Here is a 24,955-nt window from a genome sequence, read left to right on the forward strand (position 1 = left end):
AACGCGTGTAAGAGACTCCACACGCGTGTAAGAGACTCCACACGCGTGTAAGAGACTCCACACGCCTGTAAGAGACTCCAACGCGTGTAAGAGACTCCACACGCCTGTAAGAGACTCCAACGCGTGTAAGAGACTCCAACGCGTGTAAGAGACTCCACACGCGTGTAAGAGACTCCACACGCGTGTAAGAGACTCCAATGCGTGTAAGAGACTCCACACGCGTGTAAGAGACTCCAATGCGTGTAAGAGACTCCAACGCGTGTAAGAGACTCCAACGCGTGTAAGAGACTCCAACGCGTGTAAGAGACTCCACACGCGTGTAAGAGACTCCAACGCGTGTAAGAGACTCCACACGCCTGTAAGAGACTCCAACGCGTGTAAGAGACTCCACACGCGTGTAAGAGACTCCACACGCGTGTAAGAGACTCCACACGCCTGTAAGAGACTCCAACGCGTGTAAGAGACTCCACACGCCTGTAAGAGACTCCAACGCGTGTAAGAGACTCCACACGCCTGTAAGAGACTCCAACGCGTGTAAGAGACTCCAACGCGTGTAAGAGACTCCAACGCGTGTAAGAGACTCCAACACGTGTAAGAGACTCCACACGCGTGTAAGAGACTCCACACGCGTGTAAGAGACTCCAATGCGTGTAAGAGACTCCACACGCGTGTAAGAGACTCCAATGCGTGTAAGAGACTCCAATGCGTGTAAGAGACTCCACACGCGTGTAAGAGACTCCAACACGTGTAAGAGACTCCACACGCGTGTAAGAGACTCCAATGCGTGTAAGAGACTCCAATGCGTGTAAGAGACTCCACACGCGTGTAAGAGACTCCAAAGCGTGTAAGAGACTCCAACACGTGTAAGAGACTCCACACGCGTGTAAGAGACTCCACACGCGTGTAAGAGACTCCAATGCGTGTAAGAGACTCCACACGCGTGTAAGAGACTCCACACGCGTGTAAGAGACTCCACACGCGTGTAAGAGACTCCACACGCGTGTAAGAGACTCCAATGCGTGTAAGAGACTCCACACGCGTGTAAGAGACTCCACACGCGTGTAAGAGACTCCACACGCGTGTAAGAGACTCCACACGCGCGTAAGAGACTCCACACGCGCGTAAGACACTCCACACGCGCGTAAGCGACTCCACACGCGCGTAAGAGACTCCACACGCACGTAAGAGACTCCACACGCGCGTAAGAGACTCCACACGCGCGTAAGAGACTCCACACGCACGTAAGCGACTCCACACGCACGTAAGAGACTCCACACGCGCGTAAGACTCCAACGCGCGTAAGAGACTACACGCGCGTAAGAGACTCCACACGCTCGTAAGAGACTCCACACGCGCGTAAGAGACTCCACACGCACGTAAGAGACTCCACACGCACGTAAGAGACTCCACACGCGCGTAAGAGACTCCACACGCACGTAAGCGACTCCACACGCACGTAAGCGACTCCACACGCACGTAAGAGACTCCACACGCGCGTAAGACTCCAACGCGCGTAAGAGACTACACGCGCGTAAGAGACTCCACACGCTCGTAAGAGACTCCACACGCGCGTAAGAGACTCCACACGCGCATAAGAGACTCCACGCGCGTATAAGAGACTCCACGCGCGTATAAGAGACTCCACGCGCGTGTAAGAGACTCCACGCGCGTGTAAGAGACTCCAACGCGTGTAAGAGACTCCAACGCGTGTAAGAGACTCCACACGCCTGTAAGAGACTCCAACGCGTGTAAGAGACTCCACACGCGTGTACGAGACTCCACACGCGTGTACGAGACTCCACACGCGTGTAAGAGACTCCAACGCGTGTAAGAGACTCCACACGCCTGTAAGAGACTCCAACGCGTGTAAGAGACTCCACACGCCTGTAAGAGACTCCAACGCGTGTAAGAGACTCCAACGCGTGTAAGAGACTCCACACGCGTGTAAGAGACTCCACACGCGTGTAAGAGACTCCAATGCGTGTAAGAGACTCCAACGCGTGTAAGAGACTCCAACGCGTGTAAGAGACTCCAACGCGTGTAAGAGACTCCACACGCGTGTAAGAGACTCCAACGCGTGTAAGAGACTCCAAAGCGTGTAAGAGACTCCACACGCCTGTAAGAGACTCCAACGCGTGTAAGAGACTCCACACGCGTGTAAGAGACTCCACACGCGTGTAAGAGACTCCACACGCCTGTAAGAGACTCCAACGCGTGTAAGAGACTCCACACGCCTGTAAGAGACTCCAACGCGTGTAAGAGACTCCACACGCCTGTAAGAGACTCCAACGCGTGTAAGAGACGCCAACGCGTGTAAGAGACTCCAACACGTGTAAGAGACTCCACACGCGTGTAAGAGACTCCACACGCGTGTAAGAGACTCCAATGCGTGTAAGAGACTCCACACGCGTGTAAGAGACTCCAATGCGTGTAAGAGACTCCAATGCGTGTAAGAGACTCCACACGCGTGTAAGAGACTCCAACACGTGTAAGAGACTCCACACGCGTGTAAGAGACTCCAATGCGTGTAAGAGACTCCAATGCGTGTAAGAGACTCCACACGCGTGTAAGAGACTCCAAAGCGTGTAAGAGACTCCAACACGTGTAAGAGACTCCACACGCGTGTAAGAGACTCCACACGCGTGTAAGAGACTCCACACGCGTGTAAGAGACTCCAATGCGTGTAAGAGACTCCACACGCGTGTAAGAGACTCCACACGCGTGTAAGAGACTCCACACGCGTGTAAGAGACTCCACACGCGTGTAAGAGACTCCACACGCGTGTAAGAGACTCCAAAGCGTGTAAGAGACTCCACACGCGTGTAAGAGACTCCAATGCGTGTAAGAGACTCCAATGCGTGTAAGAGACTCTCTTACGCGCGCGTGTAGAGTCTCTTACGCGCGCGTGTAGAGTCTCTTACGCGCGCGTGTAGAGTCTCTTACGCGCGCGTGTAGAGTCTCTTTTACGCGCGTGTGGAGTCTCTTACGTGCGTGTAGAGTCTCTTACGCGCGTGTGGAGTCTCTTACGCGCGTGTGGAGTCTCTTACGCGCGTGTGGAGTCTCTTACGCGCGTGTGGAGTCTCTCACACACGTGTGGAGTCTCTCACACACGCGCGTAAGAGACTGAGACTCCACACGCGCGTAAGAGACTCCACACGCGCGTAAGAGACTCTACACGCACGTAAGAGACTCTACACGCGCGCGTAAGAGACTCTACACGCGCGCGTAAGAGACTCTACACGCGCGCGTAAGAGACTCTACACGCGCGCGTAAGAGACTCTACACGCGCGCGTAAGAGACTCTACACGCGCGCGTAAGAGACTCTACACGCGCGCGTAAGAGACTCCACACGCGCGTAAGACTCTACACGCACGTAAGAGACTCTACACGCGCGCGTAAGAGACTCTACACGCGCGCCAAAGACTCCACACGCGTGTAAGAGACTGAGACTCCACACGCGCGTAAGAGACTCCACACGCGCGTAAGAGAGAGACTCCACACACGTGTAAGCAACTCCACACGCACGTAAGAGACTCCACAATCGTGTAAGCGACTCCACACGCACGTAAATGACTCCACACGCGCGTAAGAGACTCCACACACGCGTAAGAGACTCCACACGCACATAAAAGACTCCACACGCGCGTAAGAGACTCCACACGCACATAAAAGACTCCACACGCGCGTAAGCGACTCCACACGCGCGTAAGAGACTCCACACGCGCGTAAGAGACTCCACACGCGCGTGAGAGACTCCACACGCGCGTAAGAGACTCCACACGCGCGTAAGAGACTCCACACGCGCGTAAGAGACTCCACACGCGCGTAAGAGACTCCACACGCGCGTAAGACACTCCACACGCGCGTAAGCGACTCCACACGCGCGTAAGAGACTCCACACGCGCGTAAGAGACTCCACACGCACGTAAGAGACTCCACACGCGCGTAAGAGACTCCACACGCACGTAAGCGACTCCACACGCACGTAAGAGACTCCACACGCGCGTAAGACTCCAACGCGCGTAAGAGACTACACGCGCGTAAGAGACTCCACACGCTCGTAAGAGACTCCACACGCGCGTAAGAGACTCCACACGCACGTAAGAGACTCCACACGCGCGTAAGAGACTCCACACGCGCGTAAGAGACTCCACACGCACGTAAGCGACTCCACACGCACGTAAGAGACTCCACACGCGCGTAAGACTCCAACGCGCGTAAGAGACTACACGCGCGTAAGAGACTCCACACGCTCGTAAGAGACTCCACACGCACGTAAGAGACTCCACACGCACGTAAGAGACTCCACACGCGCGTAAGAGACTCCACACGCACGTAAGCGACTCCACACGCACGTAAGAGACTCCACACGCGCGTAAGACTCCAACGCGCGTAAGAGACTACACGCGCGTAAGAGACTCCACACGCTCGTAAGAGACTCCACACGCGCGTAAGAGACTCCACACGCGCATAAGAGACTCCACGCGCGTATAAGAGACTCCACGCGCGTATAAGAGACTCCACGCGCGTATAAGAGACTCCACGCGCGTGTAAGAGACTCCACGCGCGTGTAAGAGACTCCACGCGCGTGTAAGAGACTCCAACGCGTGTAAGAGACTCCAACGCGTGTAAGAGACTCCACACGCCTGTAAGAGACTCCAACGCGTGTAAGAGACTCCACACGCGTGTAAGAGACTCCACACGCGTGTAAGAGACTCCAACGCGTGTAAGAGACTCCACACGCCTGTAAGAGACTCCAACGCGTGTAAGAGACTCCACACGCCTGTAAGAGACTCCAACGCGTGTAAGAGACTCCAACGCGTGTAAGAGACTCCACACGCGTGTAAGAGACTCCACACGCGTGTAAGAGACTCCAATGCGTGTAAGAGACTCCACACGCGTGTAAGAGACTCCAATGCGTGTAAGAGACTCCAACGCGTGTAAGAGACTCCAACGCGTGTAAGAGACTCCAACGCGTGTAAGAGACTCCACACGCGTGTAAGAGACTCCAACGCGTGTAAGAGACTCCACACGCCTGTAAGAGACTCCAACGCGTGTAAGAGACTCCACACGCGTGTAAGAGACTCCACACGCGTGTAAGAGACTCCACACGCCTGTAAGAGACTCCAACGCGTGTAAGAGACTCCACACGCCTGTAAGAGACTCCAACGCGTGTAAGAGACTCCACACGCCTGTAAGAGACTCCAACGCGTGTAAGAGACTCCAACGCGTGTAAGAGACTCCAACGCGTGTAAGAGACTCCAACACGTGTAAGAGACTCCACACGCGTGTAAGAGACTCCACACGCGTGTAAGAGACTCCAATGCGTGTAAGAGACTCCACACGCGTGTAAGAGACTCCAATGCGTGTAAGAGACTCCAATGCGTGTAAGAGACTCCACACGCGTGTAAGAGACTCCAACACGTGTAAGAGACTCCACACGCGTGTAAGAGACTCCAATGCGTGTAAGAGACTCCAATGCGTGTAAGAGACTCCACACGCGTGTAAGAGACTCCAAAGCGTGTAAGAGACTCCAACACGTGTAAGAGACTCCACACGCGTGTAAGAGACTCCACACGCGTGTAAGAGACTCCAATGCGTGTAAGAGACTCCACACGCGTGTAAGAGACTCCACACGCGTGTAAGAGACTCCACACGCGTGTAAGAGACTCCACACGCGTGTAAGAGACTCCAATGCGTGTAAGAGACTCCACACGCGTGTAAGAGACTCCACACGCGTGTAAGAGACTCCACACGCGTGTAAGAGACTCCACACGCGCGTAAGAGACTCCACACGCGCGTAAGACACTCCACACGCGCGTAAGCGACTCCACACGCGCGTAAGAGACTCCACACGCACGTAAGAGACTCCACACGCGCGTAAGAGACTCCACACGCGCGTAAGAGACTCCACACGCACGTAAGCGACTCCACACGCACGTAAGAGACTCCACACGCGCGTAAGACTCCAACGCGCGTAAGAGACTACACGCGCGTAAGAGACTCCACACGCTCGTAAGAGACTCCACACGCGCGTAAGAGACTCCACACGCACGTAAGAGACTCCACACGCACGTAAGAGACTCCACACGCGCGTAAGAGACTCCACACGCACGTAAGCGACTCCACACGCACGTAAGAGACTCCACACGCGCGTAAGACTCCAACGCGCGTAAGAGACTACACGCGCGTAAGAGACTCCACACGCTCGTAAGAGACTCCACACGCGCGTAAGAGACTCCACACGCGCATAAGAGACTCCACGCGCGTATAAGAGACTCCACGCGCGTATAAGAGACTCCACGCGCGTGTAAGAGACTCCACGCGCGTGTAAGAGACTCCAACGCGTGTAAGAGACTCCAACGCGTGTAAGAGACTCCACACGCCTGTAAGAGACTCCAACGCGTGTAAGAGACTCCACACGCGTGTACGAGACTCCACACGCGTGTACGAGACTCCACACGCGTGTAAGAGACTCCAACGCGTGTAAGAGACTCCACACGCCTGTAAGAGACTCCAACGCGTGTAAGAGACTCCACACGCCTGTAAGAGACTCCAACGCGTGTAAGAGACTCCAACGCGTGTAAGAGACTCCACACGCGTGTAAGAGACTCCACACGCGTGTAAGAGACTCCAATGCGTGTAAGAGACTCCAACGCGTGTAAGAGACTCCAACGCGTGTAAGAGACTCCAACGCGTGTAAGAGACTCCAACGCGTGTAAGAGACTCCACACGCGTGTAAGAGACTCCAACGCGTGTAAGAGACTCCAAAGCGTGTAAGAGACTCCACACGCCTGTAAGAGACTCCAACGCGTGTAAGAGACTCCACACGCGTGTAAGAGACTCCACACGCGTGTAAGAGACTCCACACGCCTGTAAGAGACTCCAACGCGTGTAAGAGACTCCACACGCCTGTAAGAGACTCCAACGCGTGTAAGAGACTCCACACGCCTGTAAGAGACTCCAACGCGTGTAAGAGACGCCAACGCGTGTAAGAGACTCCAACGCGTGTAAGAGACTCCAACACGTGTAAGAGACTCCACACGCGTGTAAGAGACTCCACACGCGTGTAAGAGACTCCAATGCGTGTAAGAGACTCCACACGCGTGTAAGAGACTCCAATGCGTGTAAGAGACTCCAATGCGTGTAAGAGACTCCACACGCGTGTAAGAGACTCCAACACGTGTAAGAGACTCCACACGCGTGTAAGAGACTCCAATGCGTGTAAGAGACTCCAATGCGTGTAAGAGACTCCACACGCGTGTAAGAGACTCCAAAGCGTGTAAGAGACTCCAACACGTGTAAGAGACTCCACACGCGTGTAAGAGACTCCACACGCGTGTAAGAGACTCCACACGCGTGTAAGAGACTCCAATGCGTGTAAGAGACTCCACACGCGTGTAAGAGACTCCACACGCGTGTAAGAGACTCCACACGCGTGTAAGAGACTCCACACGCGTGTAAGAGACTCCACACGCGTGTAAGAGACTCCAAAGCGTGTAAGAGACTCCACACGCGTGTAAGAGACTCCAATGCGTGTAAGAGACTCCAATGCGTGTAAGAGACTCCACACGCGTGTAAGAGACTCCAAAGCGTGTAAGAGACTCCAACACGTGTAAGAGACTCCACACGCGTGTAAGAGACTCCACACGCGTGTAAGAGACTCCAAAGCGTGTAAGAGACTCCAACACGTGTAAGAGACTCCACACGCGTGTAAGAGACTCCACACGCGTGTAAGAGACTCCAATGCGTGTAAGAGACTCCACACGCGTGTAAGAGACTCCACACGCGTGTAAGAGACTCCAAAGCGTGTAAGAGACTCCACACGCGTGTAAGAGACTCCACACGCGTGTAAGAGACTCCACACGCGTGTAAGAGACTCCAATGCGTGTAAGAGACTCCACACGCGTGTAAGAGACTCCACACGCGTGTAAGAGACTCCACACGCGTGTAAGAGACTCCACACGCGTGTAAGAGACTCCAAAGCGTGTAAGAGACTCCACACGCGTGTAAGAGACTCCAATGCGTGTAAGAGACTCCAATGCGTGTAAGAGACTCCACACGCGTGTAAGAGACTCCAAAGCGTGTAAGAGACTCCAACACGTGTAAGAGACTCCACACGCGTGTAAGAGACTCCACACGCGTGTAAGAGACTCCAAAGCGTGTAAGAGACTCCAACACGTGTAAGAGACTCCACACGCGTGTAAGAGACTCCACACGCGTGTAAGAGACTCCAATGCGTGTAAGAGACTCCACACGCGTGTAAGAGACTCCAAAGCGTGTAAGAGACTCCACACGCGTGTAAGAGACTCCACACGCGTGTAAGAGACTCCAACACGTGTAAGAGACTCCACACGCGTGTAAGAGACTCCAATGCGTGTAAGAGACTCCAATGCGTGTAAGAGACTCCACACGCGTGTAAGAGACTCCAAAGCGTGTAAGAGACTCCAACACGTGTAAGAGACTCCACACGCGTGTAAGAGACTCCACACGCGTGTAAGAGACTCCAAAGCGTGTAAGAGACTCCAACACGTGTAAGAGACTCCACACGCGTGTAAGAGACTCCACACGCGTGTAAGAGACTCCAATGCGTGTAAGAGACTCCACACGCGTGTAAGAGACTCCAAAGCGTGTAAGAGACTCCACACGCGTGTAAGAGACTCCACACGCGCGTTCAGAAACCGTCTTTCTTTCAGCCACGTTTTCCTAGAATTACGACTCAAATGTGTGGGATGTCGAAGCGCGAGTTTGACTTCAGAGCTTTTCTTCTAGTTTTGTCTCAAACATTTGATTTGAAGCAAACGGCACAAACGCGCTTCAGTCCAAATATATTCTCACGAGTCCAAAAAGTATTGATCTAAGAAACAGCGAGTTCTGCAGCGACGCCGCGTTTTAACCTCCGCCAAAACAACTCAAACGCCGACATGACGTCCAATGACAGGCGCGTGATGCAGCACGGAGTAACCCACGGCAACACAAAGGAAAAGAGTGGAAGAGGAAAGATAAAAGACGGAGGTTCAGAGGTCACACACGCAGCGCCACAAAAACAACTCAAAGGAATTTATTACAATTGAATAAAACACATTTTGAAGCTGAAGTTTTCAGGCCAAAAAACAATGAAAATAACGTTAAATCAGGTTTAATGTTGTTGCATTTTAATTTCACTAAAAGTTAAGTTTTAGATGTTTGAAAATGATATCTGAAATTATTCCTCAAATAATTCTGGTTTAATGTTTTGTTTCTTTTTCCAATTTCGATAAAATAATCAGACTTTGTTCATTTAGTGTTAATTACTATTTATTATTATTGTTGTAATATTATTTGCAGTTGAAAATAGACAATACAACCTTAATTCAGGTTTAATAATGATCAGTGTTAACAGAAAATCTGTCAATTTATGAATAATTCAAGCCAAGTCTGACGAGGCTGAAAAACATTTAGACAAAAGGCTTTTATTTGTGATGAATCAGAATCGTTTCTGCGTTTGTCGTTTTTAAAGAGTAAAAAACATGTTTATTCATTTTTACATTTTGATGTTCTGAATTTCAATTTTGTTTTATTTCAATAAAATTTTGTTTATTGTTTTTGTTAGAACTCATGATTTGGACCGTCGTCATGGTAACAGACAGTTATTAAAGTGACTCATAAGTTATGTTGTCTTCACTTCAATATTTGTGGAGCCAAAATTTAAATAAAAAAAGTTCTGAAGTTAGTTTTATTAAACATTTTTATTTAGAAAATGTTTTTTTCCATTTTACAAATGCACAAACTTAGAATTGTTATGTAAAAAATGATTTACTTGGACAATAAAGTAAATTGTGGAAATCTTAGTTAAAGAAAAACCACAGTCAAAAAAGGGTTTAAAATTTTAAATATAATTGAATTTTTAAATAAAAAATAAAATTGTATGGGAAAGAGGTTTCATAAAATGGACCAAATTATATCCCAGTTTAGACCTTTTAGACCTGGTTTAGACCTGGTTTAGACCTGGTTTGGTCCCGGTTTAGACCTGGTTTAGTCCCGGTTTAGACCTGGTTTAGACCTGGTTTAGTCCTGGTTTAGACCTGGTTTAGTCCTGGTTTGGACCTGTTTCAGACCTGCTTTAGACCTGGTTTAGTCCTGGTTTAGTCCTGCTTTAGACCTGGTTTAGACCTGGTTTAGTCCTGGTTTAGACCTGCTTTAGACCTGGTTTAGACCTGGTTTAGACCTGGTTTATTCCTGGTTTAGACCTGGTTTAGTCCTGGTTTAGACCTGGTTTAGACCTGCTTTAGACCTGGTTTAGACCTGGTTTAGTCCTGGTTTAGACCTGGTTTAGTCCTGGTTTAGACCTGGTTTAGACCTGGTTTACTCTGTGACATTACAGAACATTATAGTGACATGAATCATGTCTTCATATGTCAAATATCACAACTAAGTACAGGGATGTGGGCGGGGCTAGGGGGAAGGTGAAAACGGGCATTTTCTGAGAAGTCGCGCTTCAACTACAGGACCATACTGTTCTCTCTCAGGTTCTCAGGTCTGTGCTAGCGGCTGTGCTAGCGGCTGTGCTAGCGGCTATGCTAGCTAGCATATTCATGTGACTTCATGGTGCTTCATCTCCTGATTTTAGAGTTTTAAACCACTTTCACTGGAAGCTCCTAGCTCCTCATCTCCTTGTTTCCTAGCTCCTCGTGGCAGAGCGGTTGGATTTGCCCCTCGTCTTCCTCTTGTTTTCTAATTAGTGGCGGTGGAGCCTGTTACCGCGGCGACGACAGAGGGGCAACTGTTGCTATGGAGAGTCTTCACCCGCACAGAAACAAGGGAAGGAGACGAGGGAAGGAGGCGAGGTCCGGGCGCTGCAGCGTTTGAGTTTGACTCGTTAATTAAAGTCGGACCAAAGAAAAAAGAAAGAAACGACACGTCAAATTTAACTGTTTTTTATATTTGTGGAATTTGCCCAGCAACAAGAAGTAAACCAGGTCTAAACCAGGTCTAAAGCAGGTCTAAACCAGGTCTAAAGCAGGTCTAAACCAGGTCTAAACCAGGTCTAAAGCAGGTCTAAACCAGGTCTAAACCAGGACTAAACCAGGTCTAAAGCAGGACTAAACCAGGTCTAAACCAGGTCTAAACCAGGACTAAACCAGGTCTAAAGCAGGACTAAACCAGGTCTAAAGCAGGACTAAACCAGGTCTAAACCAGGTCTAAACCAGGTCTAAAGCAGGTCTAAACCAGGTCTAAACCAGGTCTAAAGCAGGTCTAAACCAGGTCTAAACCAGGACTAAACCAGGTCTAAAGCAGGACTAAACCAGGTCTAAACCAGGTCTAAACCAGGACTAAACCAGGTCTAAAGCAGGACTAAACCAGGTCTAAACCAGGACTAAACCAGGTCTAAAGCAGGACTAAACCAGGTCTAAACCAGGTCTAAACCAGGTCTAAACCAGGTCTAAAGCAGGTCTAAACCAGGACTAAACCAGGTCTAAAGCAGGACTAAACCAGGTCTAAACCAGGACTAAACCAGGTCTAAACCAGGTCTAAACCAGGTCTAAAGCAGGTCTAAACCAGGACTAAACCAGGTCTAAACCAGGTCTAAAGCAGGACTAAACCAGGACTAAACCAGGTCTAAACCAGGTCCAAACCAGGACCAAACCAGGTCTAAACCAGGTCTAAACCAGGTCTGAACCAGGTCTAAACCAGGACTAAACCAGGTCTGAACCAGGTCTAAACCAGGTCTGAACCAGGTCTGAACCAGGACTAAACCAGGACTAAACCAGGTCTGAACCAGGTCTAAACCAGGTCTGAACCAGGTCTAAACCAGGTCTAAACCAGGTCTAAAGCAGGACTAAACCAGGTCTAAACCAGGTCTAAACCAGGACTAAACCAGGTCTAAAGCAGGTCTAAACCAGGTCTAAACCAGGACTAAACCAGGTCTAAAGCAGGACTAAACCAGGTCTAAACCAGGACTAAACCAGGTCTAAAGCAGGACTAAACCAGGTCTAAACCAGGTCTAAACCAGGTCTGAACCAGGTCTAAAGCAGGTCTAAACCAGGTCTAAAGCAGGTCTAAACCAGGTCTGAACCAGGACTAAACCAGGACTAAACCAGGTCTGAACCAGGTCTAAACCAGGTCTGAACCAGGTCTGAACCAGGACTAAACCAGGACTAAACCAGGTCTAAAGCAGGTCTAAACCAGGTCTAAAGCAGGTCTGAACCAGGTCTGAACCAGGACTAAACCAGGTCTAAAGCAGGTCTAAACCAGGACTAAACCAGGTCTAAAGCAGGTCTAAACCAGGTCTAAACCAGGACTAAACCAGGTCTAAACCAGGACTAAACCAGGACTAAACCAGGTCTAAACCAGGACTAAACCAGGACTAAACCAGGTCTAAACCAGGTCTAAAGCAGGTCTAAACCAGGTCTAAACCAGGACTAAACCAGGTCTAAAGCAGGACTAAACCAGGTCTAAACCAGGTCTAAACCAGGACTAAACCAGGTCTAAAGCAGGTCTAAACCAGGTCTAAACCAGGACTAAACCAGGTCTAAAGCAGGACTAAACCAGGTCTAAACCAGGACTAAACCAGGTCTAAAGCAGGACTAAACCAGGTCTAAACCAGGTCTAAACCAGGTCTAAACCAGGTCTAAACCAGGTCTAAAGCAGGTCTAAACCAGGACTAAACCAGGTCTAAACCAGGTCTAAAGCAGGACTAAACCAGGACTAAACCAGGTCTAAACCAGGTCCAAACCAGGACCAAACCAGGTCTAAACCAGGTCTAAACCAGGTCTGAACCAGGACTAAACCAGGACTAAACCAGGTCTAAAGCAGGTCTAAACCAGGTCCAAACCAGGTCTGAACCAGGACTAAACCAGGACTAAACCAGGTCTAAAGCAGGTCTAAACCAGGTCTAAACCAGGTCTGAACCAGGACTAAACCAGGACTAAACCAGGTCTGAACCAGGTCTAAACCAGGTCTGAACCAGGTCTGAACCAGGACTAAACCAGGACTAAACCAGGTCTAAAGCAGGTCTAAACCAGGACTAAACCAGGTCTAAAGCAGGTCTAAACCAGGTCTAAACCAGGACTAAACCAGGTCTAAACCAGGACTAAACCAGGACTAAACCAGGTCTAAACCAGGACTAAACCAGGTCTAAACCAGGACTAAACCAGGACTAAACCAGGTCTAAACCAGGACTAAACCAGGACTAAACCAGGACTAAAGCAGGTCCTTGGGGCTGAACGTCATGGACTTTGGGGGGGGCTCTTGGGGGGGGACATGTGGGGGGGACTATTGGGGGGACATGTGGGGGGGCTCTTGGGGGAGGACATGTGGGGGGGCTCTTGGGGGGGGACATGTGGGGGGGACTATTGGGGGGACATGTGGGGGGGCTCTTGGGGGGGGGGCATGTGGGGGGGCTCTTGGGGGGGGACATGTGGGGGGGGCTCTTGGGGGGGACATGTGGGGGGGGCTCTTGGGGGGGGGCATGTGGGGGGGCTCTTGGGGGTGGACATGTGGGGGGGCTCTTGGGGGGGACATGTGGGGGGGGCTCTTGGGGAGGACATGTGGGGGGGCTCTTGGGGAGGACATGTGGGGGGGCTCTTGGGGGGGGACTGACGAACCTGACGCAGCAGCAGTCACAGGTCGGCGGTTCTCATCGTCTGTCGCGCCTTTGAGCGTCAGGAATCACACCTGTAACCATAGAAACACACGTCAAGAACTGAACTAACGACGGGGCGCGAACCAGCCACTCCACGGTTTAGTCCTGGTTTAGACCTGGTTTAGACCTGGTTTAGACCTGGTTTAGTCCTGGTTTAGACCTGGTTTAGACCTGGTTTAGACCTGGTTTAGACCGGGTTTAGTCCTGGTTTAGACCTGGTTTAGACCTGGTTTAGACCTGGTTTAGTCCTGGTTTAGACCTGGTTTAGACCTGGTTTAGTCCTGGTTTAGTCCTGGTTTAGACCTGGTTTAGACCTGGTTTAGTCCTGGTTTGGACCTGGTTTAGTCCTGGTTTGGACCTGGTTTGGACCTGGTTTAGTCCCTTTGTCCATGTATTAAATGTAAATGAATCTGATGTAATTCAGTGAAACGAGGAGTCAAACCCACAACCTCCTCGTAACGGGGAACAGAACAGACTGACCACTCTGCCACAGAAACAGGTTTCATCCCTGACCAGCAGAGGGCGGAGCTACACAACCATATTACTGCAGACAAGTCAAAGAAATGAGGCTAAAGGGTTCCCGTTTACGGTAGCTTTAGCCACGCCCCTCACACACACACAAGCTTTAGCCACGCCCCTCACACACACACTAGCTTTAGCCACGCCCCTCACACACACACTTGCTTTAGCCACGCCCCTCACACACACACTTGCTTTAGCCACGCCCCTCACACGCACACTAGCTTTAGCCACGCCCCTCACATACACATTAGCTTTAGCCACGCCCCTCACACACACACTAGCTTTAGCCACGCCCCTCACACACACACACTAGCTTTAGCCACGCCCCTCACACACACACACTAGCTTTAGCCACGCCCCTCACACACACACTAGCTTTAGCCACGCCCCTCACACACACACTAGCTTTAGCCACGCCCCTCACACACACACTAGCTTTAGCCACGCCCCTCACACACACACTTGCTTTAGCCACGCCCCTCACACGCACACTAGCTTTAGCCACGCCCCTCACATACACATTAGCTTTAGCCACGCCCCTCACACACACACACTAGCTTTAGCCACGCCCCTCACACACACACACTAGCTTTAGCCACGCCCCTCACATACACATTAGCTTTAGCCACGCCCCTCAAACACACACTAGCTTTAGCCACGCCCCTCACACACACACTAGCTTTAGCCACGCCCCTCACACACACACAAGCTTTAGCCACGCCCCTCACACACACACTTGCTTTAGCCACGCCCCTCACACGCACACTAGCTTTAGCCACGCCCTTCACACACACACACACACACACTAGCTTTAGCCACGCCCCTCACATACACATTAGCTTTAGCCACGCCCCTCACACACACACACACACACACACACAAGCTTTAGCCACGCCCCTCACACACACACACACACACACACACACACACACACACACAAGCTTTAGCCACGCCCCTCACACTCACACACAAGCTTTAGCCACGCCCCTCACACACAAGCTTTAGCCACGCCCCTCACACACAAGCTTTTGCCACGCCCCTCACAAACACAAACACACACCCACACTAGCTTTAGCCACGCCCCTCACACACCCACCCACTAACTTTAGCCACGCCCCTCACACACACACCCACTAACTTTAGCCACGCCCCTCACACACACACACACACTAGCTTTAGCCACGCCCCTCACACACACACTAGCTTTAGCCACGCCCCTCACACACACACACTAGCTTTAGCCACGCCCCGCACACACACACACAAGCTTTAGCCACGCCCCCCACACACACACAAGCTTTAGCCACGCCCCTCACACGCACACAAGCTTTAGCCACGCCCCTCAAACACACACACACTAGCTTTAGCCACGTCCCTCACATACATATTAGCTTTAGCCACGCCCCTCACACACACACACACACACACACACACAAGCTTTAGCCACGCCCCTCACACACACACACACACACACACACACAAGCTTTAGCCACGCCCCTCACACACACACACACACACACACACACAAGCTTTAGCTACGCCCCTCACACACACACAAGCTTTAGCCACGCCCCTCACACACACACATAAGCTTTAGCCACGCCCCTCAAACACACACAAACAAAAGCTTTAGCCACGCCCCTCACACACACACAAGCTTTAGCCACGCCCCTCACACACACACACAAGCTTTAGCCACGCCCCTCAAACACACACACTAGCTTTAGCCACGTCCCTCACATACACATTAGCTTTAGCCACGCCCCTCACACACACACACACACACAAGCTTTAGCCACGCCCCTCACACACACACACACACACACACACACACACACACAAGCTTTAGCCACGCCCCTCACACACACACACACAAGCTTTAGCCACGCCCCTCAAACACACACACACACAAAAGCTTTAGCCACGCCCCTCACACACACACATGCTTTAGCCACGCCCCTCACACACACACAAGCTTTAGCCACGCCCCTCACACACACATAAGCTTTAGCCACGCCCCTCACACACACACAAGCTTTAGCCACGCCCCTCACACGCACACAAGCTTTAGCCACGCCCCTCACACGCACACAAGCTTTAGCCACGCCCCTCACATGCACACAAGCTTTAGCCACGCCCCTCACACGCACACTAGCTTTAGCCACACCCCTCACACGCACACTAGCCACGCCCCTCACACACACACACACTAGCTTTAGCCACGCCCTTCACACACACACACACTAGCTTTAGCCACGCCCCTCACATACACATTAGCTTTAGCCACGCCCCTCACATACACATTAGCTTTAGCCACGCCCCTCACACACACACACACACACACACAAGCTTTAGCCACGCCCCTCACACACACACACACACACAAGCTTTAGCCACGCCCCTCACACACACACACACACACACACATACAAGCTTTAGCCACGCCCCTCACACACACACAAGCTTTAGCCACGCCCCTCACACTCACACACAAGCTTTAGCCACGCCCCTCACACACAAGCTTTAGCCACGCCCCTCACACACACACAAGCTTTAGCCACGCCCCTCACACTCACACACAAGCTTTAGCCACGCCCCTCACACACAAGCTTTAGCCACCCCCCTCACACACAAGCTTTAGCCACGCCCCTCACACACACACAAGCTTTAGCCACGCCCCTCACACAGACACAAGCAAGCTTTAGCCACGCCCCTCACACACACACTAGCTTTAGCCACGCCCCTCACACAAACACTAGCTTTAGCCACGCCCCTCACACACAAACTAGCTTTAGCCACGCCCCTCACACACACACACAAGCTTTAGCCACGCCCCTCACACACACTAGCTTTAGCCACGCCCCTCACACGCACACTAGCTTTAGCCACGCCCCTCACACACACACACACTAGCTTTAGCCACGCCCCTCACATACACACTAGCTTTAGCCTCGCCCCTCACACACACACACATTAGCTTTAGCCTCGCCCCTCACACACACACAAGCTTTAGCCACGCCCCTCACACACACACAAGCTTTAGCTACGCCCCTCACACACACACACAAGCTTTAGCCACGCCCCTCACACACACACAAACACACACAAGCTTTAGCCCGCCCCTCACACACACACAAACACACACAAGCTTTAGCCACGCCCCTCACACACACACACAAGCTTTAGCCACGCCCCTCACACACACACAAGCTTTAGCCACGCCCCTCACACACACACAAGCTTTAGCCACGCCCCTTACACACACACAAGCTTTCGCCACGCCCCTCACACACACAAGCTTTCGCCACGCCCCTCACACGCACACAAGCTTTCGCCACGCCCCTCACACGCACACACAAGTTTTAGCCACGCCCCTCACACACACACACACAAGTTTTAGCCACGCCCCTCACACACACACACACTAGCTTTAGCCACGCCCCTCACACACACACTAGCTTTAGCCACGCCCCTCACACACACACTAGCTTTAGCCACGCCCCTCACACACACACTAGCTTTAGCCACGCCCCTCACACACACACTAGCTTTAGCCACGCCCCTCACACACACACTAGCTTTAGCCACGCCCCTCACACACACACTAGCTTTAGCCACGCCCCTCACACACACACTAGCTTTAGCCACGCCCCTCACACACACACTAGCTTTAGCCACGCCCCTCACACACACACTAGCTTTAGCCACGCCCCTCACACACACACTAGCTTTAGCCACGCCCCTCACACACACACTAGCTTTAGCCACGCCCCTCACACACACACTAGCTTTAGCCACGCCCCTCACACACACACAAGCTTTAGCCACGCCCCTCACACACACACAAGCTTTAGCCACGCCCCTCACACACACACAAGCTTTGGCCACGCCCCTCACACACACACTAGCTTTAGCCACGCCCCTCACACACACACTAGCTTTAGCCACGCCCCTCACACACACACTAGCTTTAGCCACGCCCCTCACACACACACTAGCTTTAGCCACGCCCCTCACACACACACTAGCTTTAGCCACGCCCCTCACACACACACTAGCTTTAGCCACGCCCCTCACACACACACACAAGCTTTAGCCACGGCCCTCACATACACATTAGCTTTAGCCACGCCCCTCACACACACACTAGCTTTAGCCACGCCCCTCACACACACACTAGCTTTAGCCACGCCCCTCACACACACACTAGCTATAGCCACGCCCCTCACACACACACACACAAGCTTTAGCCACGCCCCTCACATACACATTAGCTTTAGCCACGCCCCTCACACACACACACAAGCTTTAGCCACGCCCCTCACACACACACTAGCTTTAGCCACGCCCTTCACACACACACACACACACTAGCTTTAGCCACGCCCCTCACATACACATTAGCTTTAGCCACGCCCCTCACACACACACACACACACACACAAGCTTTAGCCACGCCCCTCACACACACACACACAAGCTTTAGCCACACCCCTCACACACACACACAAGCTTTAGCCACGCCCCTCACACTCACACACAAGCTTTAGCCACGCCCCTCACACACAAGCTTTAGCCACGCCCCTCGCACACACACACACACACACACACAAGCTTTAGCCACGCCCCTCACACACACACACACACACACACACACACACACACAAGCTTTAGCCACGTCCCTCACACACACACCCACTAACTTTAGCCACGCCCCTCACACACACACACTAGCTTTAGCCACGCCCCTCACACACACACACACAATAGCTTTAGCCACGCCCCTCACACACACACACACACACACTAGCTTTAGCCACGCCCCTCACACACACACACACACTAGCTTTAGCCACGCCCCTCACACACACACACACTAGCTTTAGCCACGCCCCTCACACACACACTAGCTTTAGCCAGGCCCCTCACACACACACTAGCTTTAGCCACGCCCCTCACACACACACACTAGCTTTAGCCACGCCCCTCACACATCCACAAGCTTTAGCCACGCCCCGTACACACACACACAAGCTTTAGCCACGCCTCACACACACAAGCTTTAGCCACGCCCCTCACACGCACACAAGCTTTAGCCACGCCCCTCAAACACACACACACTAGCTTTAGCCACGCCCCTCACACACACACACACAAGCTTTAGCCACGCCCCTCACACACACACACACACACACACACATTAGCTTTAGCTACGCCCTTCACACACACACACACACACACACACACACACAAGCTTTAGCCACGCCCCTCACACACACACACAAGCTTTAGCCACGCCCCTCAAACACACACACACAAAAGCTTTAGCCACGCCCCTCACACACACACACACACAAGCTTTAGCCACACCCCTCACACACACACAAGCTTTAGCCACGCCCCTCACACACACACATAAGCTTTAGCCACGCCCCTCACACACACATAAGCTTTAGCCACGCCCCTCACACACACACTAGCTTTAGCCACGCCCCTCACACACACACACAAGCTTTAGCCACGCCCCTCAAACACACACACACAAAAGTTTTAGCCACGCCCCTCACACACACACACACAAGCTTTAGCCACGCCCCTCACACACACACACAAGCTTTAGCCACGCCCCTCAAACACACACACACTAGCTTTAGCCACGTCCCACACATACACATTAGCTTTAGCCACGCCCCTCATACACACACACACAAGCTTTAGCCACGCCCCTCACACACACACACACACACACACACACAAGCTTTAGCCACGCCCCTCACACACACACACACAAGCTTTAGCCACGCCCCTCAAACACACACACACAAAAGCTTTAGCCACGCCCCTCACACACACACACAAGCTTTAGCCACGCCCCTCACACACACACACAAGCTTTAGCCACGCCCCTCACACACACATAAGCTTTAGCCACGCCCCTGACACACACACAAGCTTTAGCCACGCCCCTCACACACACACACAAGCTTTAGCCACGCCCCTCACACGCACACAAGCTTTAGCCACGCCCCTCACACGCACACAAGCTTTAGCCACGCCCCTCACACGCACACAAGCTTTAGCCACGCCCCTCACACGCACACAAGCTTTAGCCACGCCCCTCACACGCACACTAGCTTTAGCCACGCCCCTCACACGCACACTAGCTTTAGCCACACCCCTCACACGCACACTAGCTTTAGCCACGCCCCTCACACACACACACACTAGCTTTAGCCACGCCCTTCACACACACACATTAGCTTTAGCCACGCCCCTCACATACACATTAGCTTTAGCCACGCCCCTCACATACACATTAGCTTTAGCCACGCCCCTCACACACACACACACACACACACACAAGCTTTAGCCACGCCCCTCACACACACACACACACACACACACACACACACAAGCTTTAGCCACGCCCCTCACACACACACACAAGCTTTAGCCACGCCCCTCACTCACACACAAGCTTTAGCCACGCCCCTCACACACACACACACACACACACCCACACTAGCTTTAGCCACGCCCCTCACATACACATTAGCTTTAGCCACGCCCCTCACACACACACAAACACACAAGCTTTAGCCACGCCCCTCACACACACATACACACACACAAGCTTTAGCCACGCCCCTCACACACACACAAGCTTTAGCCACGCCCCTCACACTCACAGACAAGCTTTAGCCACGCCCCTCACACAAGCTTTAGCCACGCCCCTCACACACACACACTAGCTTTAGCCACGCCCCTCAAACACACACAAGCTTTAGCCACGCCCCTCACACACACACAAACAAGCTTTAGCCACGCCCCTCACACACACTAGCTTTAGCCACGCCCCTCACACACACACTAGCTTTAGCCACGCCCCTCACACACAAACTAGCTTTAGCCACGCCCCTCACACACAAACTAGCTTTAGCCACGCCCCTCACACACACACACACAAGCTTTAGCCACGCCCCTCACACACACACACACACAAGCTTTAGCCACGCCCCTCACACACACACTAGCTTTAGCCACGCCCCTCACACGCACACTAGCTTTAGCCACGCCCCTCACACACACACACACTAGCTTTAGCCACGCCCCTCACATACACATTAGCTTTAGCCTCGCCCCTCACACACACACACACTAGCTTTAGCCACGCCCCTCACACACACACATTAGCTTTAGCCACGCCCCTCACAAACACACAAGCTTTAGCCACGCCCCTCACACACACACACACTAGCTTTAGCCACGCCCCTCACATACACATTAGCTTTAGCCTCGCCCCTCACACACACACACACTAGCTTTAGCCACGCCCCTCACACACACATTAGCTTTAGCCACGCCCCTCACAAACACACAAGCTTTAGCCACGCCCCTCACACACACACAAGCTTTAGCCACGCCCCTCACACACACACACAAGCTTTAGCCACGCCCCTCACACACACACAAACACACACAAGCTTTAGCCACGCCCCTCACACACACACACACACAAGCTTTAGCCACGCCCCTCACACACACACACACACACACACACACAAGCTTTAGCCACGCCCCTCACACACACACACAAGCTTTAGCCACGCCCCTAACACACACACAAGCTTTAGCCACGCCCCTCACATACACACAAGCTTTAGCCACGCCCCTCACACACACACAAGCTTTAGCCACGCCCCTCACACACACACAAGCTTTAGCCACGCCCCTCACACACACAAACACACACAAGCTTTAGCCACGCCCCTCACACACACAAACACACACAAGCTTTAGCCACGCCCCTCACACACACACAAGCTTTAGCCACGCCCCTAACACACACACAAGCTTTAGCCACGCCCCTCACACGCACACAAGCTTTAGCCACGCCCCTCACACGCACACAAGCTTTAGCCACGCCCCTCACACGCACACAAGCTTTAGCCACGCCCCTCACACGCACACTAGCTTTAGCCACGCCCCTCACACGCACACTAGCTTTAGCCACGCCCTTCACACACACACACACACTAGCTTTAGCCACGCCCCTCACATACACATTAGCTTTAGCCACGCCCCTCACACACACACACACACACACACACACAAGCTTTAGCCACGCCCCTCACACACACACACACACAAGCTTTAGCCACACCCCTCACACACACACACAAGCTTTAGCCACGCCCCTCACACTCACACACACTTTAGGCACGCCCCTCACACACAAGCTTTAGCCACGCCCCTCACACACACACACACAAGCTTTAGCCACGCCCCTCACAAACACACACACACACACCCACACTAGCTTTAGCCACGCCCCTCACACACACACACACAAGCTTTAGCCACGCCCCTCACACACACACACACACAAGCTTTAGCCACACCCCTCACACACACACTAGCTTTAGCCACGTCCCTCACACACACACCCACTAACTTTAGCCACGCCCCTCACACACAAACCCACCAACTTTAGCCACGCCCCTCACACACACACACACTAGCTTTAGCCACGCCCCTCACACACACACTAGCTTTAGCCACGCCCCTCACACACACACTAGCTTTAGCCACGCCCCTCACACACACACACTAGCTTTAGCCACGCCCCTCACACACACACACACACACACTAGCTTTAGCCACGCCCCTCACACACACACAAGCTTTAGCCACGCCCCTCACACACACACACAAGCTTTAGCCACGCCCCTCACACACACACACAAGCTTTAGCCACGCCCCTCACACACACACACACAAGCTTTAGCCACGCCCCTCACACACACACACTAGCTTTAGCCACGCCCCTCACACGCACACAAGCTTTAGCCACGCCCCTCACACGCACACAAGCTTTAGCCACGCCCCTCACACGCACACAAGCTTTAGCCACGCCCCTCACACGCACACTAGCTTTAGCCACGCCCCTCACATACACATTAGCTTTAGCCACGCCCCTCACACACACACACACAAGCTTTAGCCACGCCCCACACACACACACACACACTTTAGCCACACCCCTCACACACACAAGCTTTAGCCACGCCCCTCACACACACACACACACACACACACACACACTAGCTTTAGCCACGCCCCTCACACACACACTAGCTTTAGCCACGCCCCTCACACACACTAGCTTTAGCCACGCCCCTCACACACACACACACACACACACTAGCTTTAGCCACGCCCCTCACACACACACACTAGCTTTAGCCACGCCCCTCACACACACACACACACACTAGCTTTAGCCACGCCCCTCACACACACACACACACACTAGCTTTAGCCACGCCCCTCACACACACACACACACACTAGCTTTAGCCACGCCCCTCACACACACACACACACACTAGCTTTAGCCACGCCCCTCACACACACTGGAATGACTAAACGTCTTTTTGTGACTCGCTCAAATACAGAACTATCGTGGGGAGGTTACAGTGCGTGTTCAGTGTGGTCAGTGTGGTCAGCGTGCTCAGTATGGTCAGCGTGCTCAGTATGGTCAGCGTGGTTAGAGTGGTCAGTGTGTTCAGTGTGTTCCGTGTGTTCAGTGTGGCTCCCACAGGAATCTGCAGCAAACGCTCTTTATTAAAGTCTAAATCAAAATGGAGCCAGAATATTGACCTAAATATTGACCAAACCAGACGACAAAATATCACGCAGAAGAACATTTCCTCGGGTCAGAGTCGGCTTCATTTCCATCGGTCAGGGATTTCATGAACCAGGAGCGACAAGTGCAATCATAAAATGTAATAAAACATAAAAATAGTTCATGATGGCCGTGTTTGGGGGTCTTCACGGTCATCACGGCAGTACCGGTCAATCCACCTCAGCAGTACCGGTCAATCCACCTCAGCAGTACCGGTCAATCCACCTCAGCAGTACCGGTCAATCCACCTCAGCAGTACCGGTCAATCCACCTCAGCAGTACCGGTCAATCAGCAGTACCGGTCAATCCACCTCGACTGACGGAAAACAGCACAAAAAAGTCAAAGGGTCGATTAAAGACGACGAAGTTCTGGGCTTTGGTCCTCCTCATCCGGACACGCCCCTCTGCCCCGGACACGCCCCTCTGCCCCGGACACGCCCCTCTGCCCCGGACACGCCCCTCTGCCCCGGACACGCTCCTCTGCCCCAGGACACGCCCCTCTGCCCCGGACACGCCCCTCTGCCCCGGACACGCCCCTCTGCCCCGGACACGCTCCTCTGCTCCGGACACCCCCTCTGCCCTGGACACGCCCCTCTGCCCCGCCCCTCTGCCCTGGACACACCCTCTGCCCCGGACACACCCCTCTGCCCCGCCCCTCTGCCCCGGACACGCCATCTGCCCCGGACACGCCCTCTGCCCTGGACACGCCCCTCATCTCGTGGTCTCAGACAAAACAAAAACATCCAGAAGAACTTTGACCTCAGAGCAAAGGTCAATGAGACGTTGAAGTCCATCAAGAATGTCATGTTTATGTTCAGGAAAATGGAGCCTCGTTAGCCATGTTGACCCCATGGGCCCCCGACCCCCCCGTGGGCCCCGTTGTCCTGAGCTGTACAGTGAGTCCATGTGCCGTTGGTGTTGGTCTGAAGCCAGCGCTGCATTCTTTGGCAGGACGTCTCGTTCTCTCCCTCCTCCTTTTGCTCCTCCTCCTTTTGCTCCTCCTCCTTTTGCTCCTCCTCCTTTTGCTCCTCTGCATCGCTCTCACTCTTTCCCTCTCTTTCCTGCACTTTTACTCCTCCTCTTTATGCTGCACCAAGACAAACTTCAGCTTCTAAAAGAGA

At 52.7% G+C, this 24,955-nt stretch overlaps 1 protein-coding gene across 1 annotated transcript in view; it reads right to left on the reverse strand.

Annotated features, from left to right (window-relative positions):
- The window catches only part of zhx2b (zinc fingers and homeoboxes 2b), a 49,126-nt gene that overhangs the window by 22,861 nt on the left and 1,310 nt on the right, over positions 1–24,955 (reverse strand). Inside the window, exon 2 of the mRNA XM_072448362.1 lies at positions 13,587–13,656. The gene's annotated coding sequence lies outside the window, so the exon portion shown is untranslated. The remainder of the gene's footprint in view (positions 1–13,586; positions 13,657–24,955) is intronic.

This window comes from Eucyclogobius newberryi, unplaced genomic scaffold (assembly GCF_026437365.1).
Source record: "Eucyclogobius newberryi isolate DKJ021-1_F unplaced genomic scaffold, fEucNew1.0.hap1 SCAF_16, whole genome shotgun sequence".
Lineage (NCBI taxonomy): Eukaryota > Metazoa > Chordata > Actinopteri > Gobiiformes > Gobiidae > Eucyclogobius > Eucyclogobius newberryi.